The sequence below is a fragment of the Antedon bifida genome, chromosome 5 (genome assembly GCF_963402885.1).
Source record: "Antedon bifida chromosome 5, ecAntBifi1.1, whole genome shotgun sequence".
In the NCBI taxonomy this organism is placed as follows: domain Eukaryota; kingdom Metazoa; phylum Echinodermata; class Crinoidea; order Comatulida; family Antedonidae; genus Antedon; species Antedon bifida.
In genome coordinates this window covers 24842476-24851327 of record NC_136230.1, presented here as the reverse complement: position 1 = coordinate 24851327, position 8852 = coordinate 24842476, and positions in this window count along the sequence as shown.

Here is an 8852-nt window from a genome sequence, read left to right as displayed (position 1 = left end):
GGAGAAACTAGTCGCTGTAGTGTTTGTGTTTAATTAGTGCTTTGACCCAATAGTCTAGGGTATAATAATGACTTAATTAAGCCGCCAACAATGCTTTATAGTTATTGAATAAGGATAACCCTGTTTGAAAGCAGGTTACTTATTTATTTTATTTATTTATTTATTTTATTCAATTTTCAGGCACAAAAATACATAACAACAAGACAGCGGTGCAGCACCCTGAGGATTACCATGAGTGCAAAGCACTATCGAGATGGCTCTCCATATACTGCACTTGAACATATAAGTAAACCATAAAAAAACAAAGATATAAACATTTTAAAACTGCGAGGCATCAAGTTGAACAATCATTAAAATTGAATCTAAAAAATATATATATATAAATATTATGTACAGATAAAAATGATTGTTTAAAGATAAAAAAAAAATAAAAAGTTTAAAGTTGCCTGACATAAGACCGGAGAGCTGTCACAAATGTGTTAAAACTAAATAAAGAATGTTCTCTAATATAATTAGGAATCTCTTGCCATACACGGGGAAAATTAGTGTACAATGAATATTTAAAAGAATTGGTTCTGGCATATTTGTGTTTAAAAATAACTGATTCGGAATACCTTGGATTAAATAAATATACGTTTTCTATGACTCAAGTTTAGCGTAAATGCTATACAAATTATACAATAGCCTTACCCCTATAAAATGAAGAGTGAAATACTCAGAATTCATTATAAATCATTACTAATCAAACCTTTTAATACAAATTCTTTGACGTGAAATAATGTAAGAAATTCATTCAATTACAAATGACATAGGCCTATGTAATATTGTCTTTAGCACCAAGGAAATCTAACAACAGCACACTGAGCTCGCCTTGCCAAGAAAAAAACTTGTAACAGTCATTTGATCTTATGTCTGGCTGCGACAAATACCAATGGGGCTTATTTCACGACGATCGATCTGCTTAAACACTGTCGAAAGATAAGTAAGGTTATTATAAATGTTGTTCCAAGTTTAAACCTGGAGCTAGCCTTTAACTATAGTTAGTTTTTGTTGTGAGGCACCTTACGCACTGAGCACATACATGCACCTGACATAATACTAATTGTGTAATTTTAATTTACCATCAACTTAAACGATACAAATATGGTCGTGTGCCTGGTTATTGTATTTAGCCCCGGGGCGGGGTGCCAGTATTGTTTCCTCTCAAGGGTTATGCGATACGCATTCACGTACAACTTGATCACTTAATGCATAGGCCTAGCATGTTTCATGACACGTGCAGGGAGAAACATTAGATACCAATTATGACGTCTTAACTAATCACAAACCACCGATGAATTATGTTTCTAATCCTAAACTAATTCCAACAAGCTGAGTTTATGGTGGACCGAGGTGCCATTTTTTTCTTAATTCAGTTAGGGGTCAGAAATAGACCTACAAGTTGAAACACAATAAGGTACTTTCATTCAAAATTTCATGTTATATCATGGACAAATAAATTAGATGGTTATGGTAATATTATAAAAAATATCGAATATTTCTTACGATATTTTATTTTGACATTTTTTCTCATTTTTCTGTAGTTTACCTCTCCTTTTTTTTTTTGGGGGGGGGGGGGGGTTGAGATTTAACATTTTACAAAACAAATTGCATATTAGGTACCACCTAATTTCTAAATTATGTTATCAACTAAAAGCTTATTAAGATTTTGTGAATGATACTGGTAATTTAAAAATATTTAGGTTTTACTTGTTGAGTTGATTGATACACAAAATCTGTACACAGCGAAATTCAGAAGAACCTTTTTTTTGTATAAAAACAATTAAACATTAGAATTGAATTCGTCACTCGACGAATTATAGGTTTTTGCTGAATTGTGGTAAAAGATAAGTTAACCGACATTTAATTTTAAATAAAAACAATTAAAAATAAAATTAGATGAAGAAATTCGCATCTAATACAAATTGTTGATAATTGAAATGCTTAAGTACTAACCACATTACTAACGCACAAAATAATACGCGTAGCGCATGCGTATTATTATTAATAGTGTTCATTGCTGCCATTTCGCGGCACTAAACATCAAATAATAAACAAAAGAAACGGATTTATTTTGTCTAAATAATTCCTCCATGATGTTAAGATCTTACTTTAAATGTTAAGAGACTTAACGAATTGGAAAATTGACAAGTACACCAAAAACAAATTCTCACATTTTGGTAGTTTTTAGGCTCCAACCATACCAGTACGGTGTAACGATTAAAGCATTAAAATAATTCTGTTAAAATATGTACACCATTGTACATCTTTAGTTGAAATTGTCTGTTTTGTTATAATTATGGATAGTGCCTACTATCCGAAATAAAAGATATGAGAATGAATTATTTCCCAAAAACATGAAAAATAAAGATGAATAAAATCAGATTGTTTTGTAGTTTCATTCAAGTTAATCACTTCCGTAGAAAAAAAAAGCCAGAAAAAAATCAATGTTTTCAATTTTAAAATGACAAACAGCCAATTTGACCATTTTTAGCTATAAATTACAGTTTTTTAGGTAAATATATATATATTTTTCAATTCAATTTTTTGTCAAAGTGGGTAACTATTAGGTGACATTAACATGGCATATTCCAAAAAACATTTGGTAAGAATTATTTTTTCAGGGGGACAATACATCTTTAAACCAATTCAATGTCTATATTAGAAAAAAAATGGGTGTAGTTTTTAGGAATAGGACCAATACATTATAACCGCCTTTAGGAAATTCCTGCAGGAGATACTCCTATTAAGGGGACACTTTCATGAGAATGAGGGGCAATGTATGTCACTATTGTGAACCCATAATCACAGAAAACCAAGGGGACACGTCTTTAGCTCACGGAGCTCGAACAACCGGACCGAATCCAGACTCAGTGTGAACGTAAGCTTAAGTGCTACATGTTTAATTCGTTTACGGCACGCGACACAACATCTAACACTTGCTAAGAAGTATTTCTTTTCTTTAAGCCACAAGCAAAGAGTAACTACCACGCGACTCCTATTATGTTCAATTTTCTGCTAAAATTCACCCAAAGAAAGCAATATTGTTTCTACTTCGCTTGAGTACCCTTAAAACAATACAACGAAGGATGGTCGGCACGCGCCTTGAAAGAGAAATTAACTCAAACATTATACGTCAAGTGCATAAACCTTAAACACACGTGGCCAAAATAAACTACATATTCATTTGAGACAAAGCCGTAAAGCAGAATGAAAATCGAGCAGGAATATGGGTTCTGTTTTGGTATCTTTCTAATCCACGATCTAAACACCATATCTGTCTCGCGTTGTGGAACGGTGAAATTATTGTACGTGCCATTGTTCGTCGTATTTTACGTTTGAGTGCGCGTGAAAGTATCCCGGATGTGGCATAGAACACGCAGCTGCGAGTATACGATCCGTAAGCAAATACGACGAACCGCGATTTAAGACGCAAGCCCGTTCGATCATAATGATGCTTCTTTAACTGTACAATAAAAACATATTTAGCAATCGATTTTGAAATATACCAGCCTAGGCTAGCAATATCAACAACGGGCGGGTCTATAAAACAGGCAGCTGCAGCGAGCACACGGGTAATCGTCGGTAAAAGTGAAAGTCAATTTGCTAAGAGACATGGCCTAGGTAAACACGTATTAATTTTGAATAATTAGCTATAACATTCCCCCTGTGACAATAACAGCAAGAAAAATGCCACCAATGTGATTGAAAGGCGAATATTGCTAAACACACTTTACTCACGATTTGATATTCATATATGTAATAAAATAGACAGTTTTATAATTGACCATGAATTTTAAAAAGTGCTTATCATTGACTCCATTTATACAAATAATTCCAAATTGCATCACACATTTTAAAACTCATCGCTGACGAAATATGCATACGCTTGACATTGCTACGTACTAATAAAAATATTAAAAGCTTTAAATATTCACTCTCGGTAAATTATATTTGTATTGATGTATTTGTATAAGTGTGTTAAGTCGCCAGGATAACGTGCTTATGTACTATAAAATATAAAACGCAACAAAATACATTTATAGGTAGAGAGAAACTAACCCACCCAGAAAATGTACGGGAAATTAATTAATTAATAAATTAATTAATTTATAAACGGTGAAGATGAGAAAATCTGTGAGAATGAGAAAGCCGCCTCAATCGTGATTTGAACCCGGAATTCTGATATACATTCTATACATACATTAAAAATAAATTTACAGGTATTTGTAATATTAGTAGTATAGTAATAATATATTATAGGCCTATAGGCCTATGTATAGATTATCAAAATGAAAATGTACATGTAAAGAGAAGATGTATTGAAATAAAATGTTGGACGAACTCTCATCACACAAAAACTCTACAGCGCCGAGAAAATTACTTGAAATTAATTAATCTAAGCTATAGGCTTAAAAAAGATGAAGAGATTGTTACCATAGAGGTAGGCCTATTATACCTCCATGGATTGAACACCGATCATCCATGCATATTCAGTGGACATTATTATTTATCCCATTAATAAAGGTCCTCTGTAATTTAAATGAATGATACGAAATTAGTTTTAAAAAATGGAGAGTTTACTAGGCAATCAGTCAATCGACCGACTCGGTTTATTGAATATTAAGGCCTAACATATTTTAAATTTCAATTTTCAAAATGTACTTTCTAAAGATTTTATATTTCTGTGTTTATTTAAACATTTACCATATTTTAATACACTCATTATGTCTTACCGAAATGCCGTTAAATCATCCTATTATAAATTGTTTGCGAACAATTTATTTATTTATTTAACTAGTTTATTTATCATTATTCATACATACATCTGATTATTTTGTTGGTAAGGTTGTCGATCATTTGATTTCATTTTCTCTTAGGCAATAAAAAATGCATAGTGTGTAGCTCTCACTGGAGGGAGAGGAAAATATTCAGATATCTGATATTCTCTATTGTCAAATTCCACATCCTCTTTTAGAAAAATAGAATCCCATGAATACATTGGAAATTTGTTAAAAAAATATTTTTAGGGTAGAATAAAAAACTTTAAATGAAGTGGTTTTATTATCACATACCAAGTGGGTGGAATAATCCAACGGTTTGCTCAACACAAATTTCTCATGGTTTTTCCTTTTGTTTTTACTATTTGGGACTTTGCCACTTTCAAAACCATTTTTTAAGACACTTCTTTCGTTTCTAGTCTGTTTTATTCTCATAAAATATTTGTAAAAGAAATGTTCTTTTTTATTGTTATTTTGTTTTGAAAGAAATAAACGTTAACTTGAATTGAATTGAATGGTCCCACTACATTTTGACACCCCGATTTTAGATGGGTATTTTAAAACACGGGAACGCACGAATAAATAAACAACAATTTAAGTGACTTAAACTATTGGGATTACATGTAAATTGATTCGTCTAAACATGTTTGTATAGTGGTCCAGACTAAGTGACTAGATACATTTGAAATACATTTTGACATTTGTTATATTTGTCACCTCAAAAGGACGTTCCCATCGAGCTGTGTGTGACAAAGATGACAATAAATGCTGTCGTTTACTGCGTCGCGGAAAAAAAGCTCTGTCTTACACTATCAAACTAGTTTGACAAAAAAAAAGTGTGATGTAGCAAAATATGATAGTGATATACCCAAATATGGCAGTGGTATGACATCATCATGTCCATATATGGGCACATCACATTTTTTTGTCACATCAAGTTTGATAGTGTAAACAGAGCTTAAGAAAGAAAAAAGGTGGGGGATGTATTATACAATACTCAGAAATAATAAAGAAAATAGCAGAAATAAATGAATGAAAATGCAAGGGCCACAAGTAAGTTCGAAATTGCACTTTCGATGACGTACGAGTTCAATGGAGTTGTTATTGAATATCATGTGACCCTCAAATGACAAGAATCTACTCATGTGTGTTGCACCCAAATATGGTAGTACTATACCCAAATATGGTAATGGTATGACATCATCATGTCCATATAATGGGCACTTTACATTTTTTTGCCACATAAAGTTTGATAGTGTAGACAGAGCTTAAGAAAAAGGCAAGAAGATGTATTATACTCAGAAATAGAAACGAAAATAGCAGAAATAAATGAATGAAAGTGCAATGGTGGGCCACAAGTAAGTTCGAAATTGCACTTTCGATGACGTAAGAGTTCAATGGAGTAGTTATTGAATATCATGTGACCCTCAAATGACAAGAATCTACTCATGTGTGTTTTCATGATTATTAAAGTATATGCTTACAGAGTTAAACCAGCCATCTGTGGTTTTCTACGTACGACGTGTGGGCGTAAATCAGTTCAAAATATGCGGTTATTCCCCTATTTCATGTATATACAAATATTGCGATGAGTGGGTGAGTAAGAAAGGAGTGAGTTTGAAAAAAAAAGAATTAGAATAAAATGAGAGAGGACGTTATAAAAATTGCTCTGCAGAAAGAGAAAAAAAAGGTGATGATTGATATACAGTGGGTAGGCTTACCGAGTTGAATCAATGATCCCTTGTTTACGATGTGTGTTTAAAAGAAAAGAAAAACATGTTAAGATTTGAAAAACAAAAGAGAAATACAATTGTGGTAAAATGACGATACCAATGACATATTAATGACGAAGTGTAAGTAGGAGAATTACATTTTTTTTAAATCACAATTTTAATGACGATGATAGTGACGTAATATCGATGGTGATGATCAAAGATAAAATGAATAGGCCTAGAATAAATAATATATTAATGTTCCGACGTAAATGTATTGGAAAATCATTTCTCGTTGACGTAAAACAAAGGGGTTTATGACGATGATGTTGATAACGAAGGCGATGGTGTAAATTATATAACTGATTTACAAACAACAATTTTTTTTAATTTAATTTAAAAATCAGATGTATTCTATTTTTTTTCTTCGGGCACTTTGTGATGTATATATCAATATTAAATTTCCTCCTTTTTTTCTCTCCTAAATGGGTAAAAACTTAATAAAAACTTGAAAAAGCCATCACACGTTTGAAAACAATGAATTGATTGAAAATTGAAATACAAAATTCTCCCGGTTCATTTTTTATTTACCGGCTCATCCCCAAACGTCATGGAAACTGAAGAAATTCTGCATAGGTCCATTCATGTTGATCGACGGCAGTCGGCAATACAGTGTCTGTCACACGGGGCCAACGAATTGGAAGGTAGACCCAATTGTAGGTACGGTAACTATGTACCGTAAATTGCTAGTAAACGAAATGCAGTTATGTTGGTTTTGTTCTGATTTGGTAGCCTTTAGGTTCATAAATCAGTTTCATAAAAAAAATCTTATACTGATTGATGTTTGGTCTATTATTTCAGTTATCTGATAAGTTAATAGCCTAGGCCTATAGATAACAATCATAAATGTGTATACTACAAACACCATAAAATAACTATGTATGTAATGTATGTATTTTCTAAAATTTTTTGTGTTCTCAAAATAAATTTTGGATTTATTTCAAAGATTCCAACCTCGATTTATTAATATTTCTTTAATTTTGTTTTCTACTCTTAAGATAGAATTAAAGCTCAAGCTAAACACACATATTGCATGGGAACGGATAGATATGTAACACTCATTAGTAGCAGCCAATCAGACTACGACGTGGTAGTAAGTTATAGACCATCTTCTAAGCAACATACACGAATTATAAAGACAGAATGAATATCAATTGAGAGTGGTATGATTTTAAAATAATGTTAGAGTAGGTTGTAAAGTGTTATTATAGATTATCTATTATTTATTACATTTAAATTGAAGGACGATTACTCCAACAGAAGGCAAGTGTAATATTTAAAACATTATTTTCAATTATCATCTAGACCTACATGCTTTTTTAAAAATAAGAACCCAAAACATTTTTTTGGAAGGTAAATATTTGTTCTACTTTGCCACTCTGACCTAACCAAATATTATATATATATATTTTAAATATTTTTTTTAGCCTATTTATGGAAAATTAAATTATGCTAAACATCTAGTTCTACTTTACCGCTAAATTCCCTGACCTAACCAAATATTAAATATGTTTTGGGGTCTATTTATGGAAAATTAAGTTATTCTAAACATCTAGGCCTACTTGCTTAAAAAAATAAGAACCCAACACTTTTTTGGGGGTAAATATTTGTTCTACTTTACCACTCTTCCCTGACCTATAACCAAATATTATATATATTTGTGTAGCCTATTTATGGAAATTAAGTTATTCTAAACAGTGGCTTGTAATTTATTTTCACGACTCCAACGGAAATAAACCGTTAAAGATGTATTGTCCCCCAAAATCCAAAATATAGAATAATAATAAAATCAGACTTTGAATAGTCCATTTTGCAGCCTTATTCACTTTCGTAGAAAAGAAAATGCAAACAAAAAATGTTTTCACTTACAAAAAAAACCCAAAATAAACGCTTAAATTTAACCAAAAACCAATTGGCTTGCAGCCAATTTAACTATGTTTTACTTTAAATTTAGTTTTTTAAGGTAAATATTTTTTTTTCGATCCAATTTTTGGTAAAAGTGAATAACTATTATGTAGCATTAAAATTGCATATTCAAAACAAAAATGTTAATAAATTATTTTTTCAGGGACAATATATCTTTAACTGTGTTTTTTGTTTTGCTATCCTGATCTAACTATACGTCAGTTGTTTACCTGTTCTTTTTCATCATCATTGTTATACACTTGCTACTGTATACACTTTTAAATTGGCTTTTGATCTCAAGATTTTTGCTTTAAATGATATTTTATACTATTTTAACCCCCATTTACAATGTATA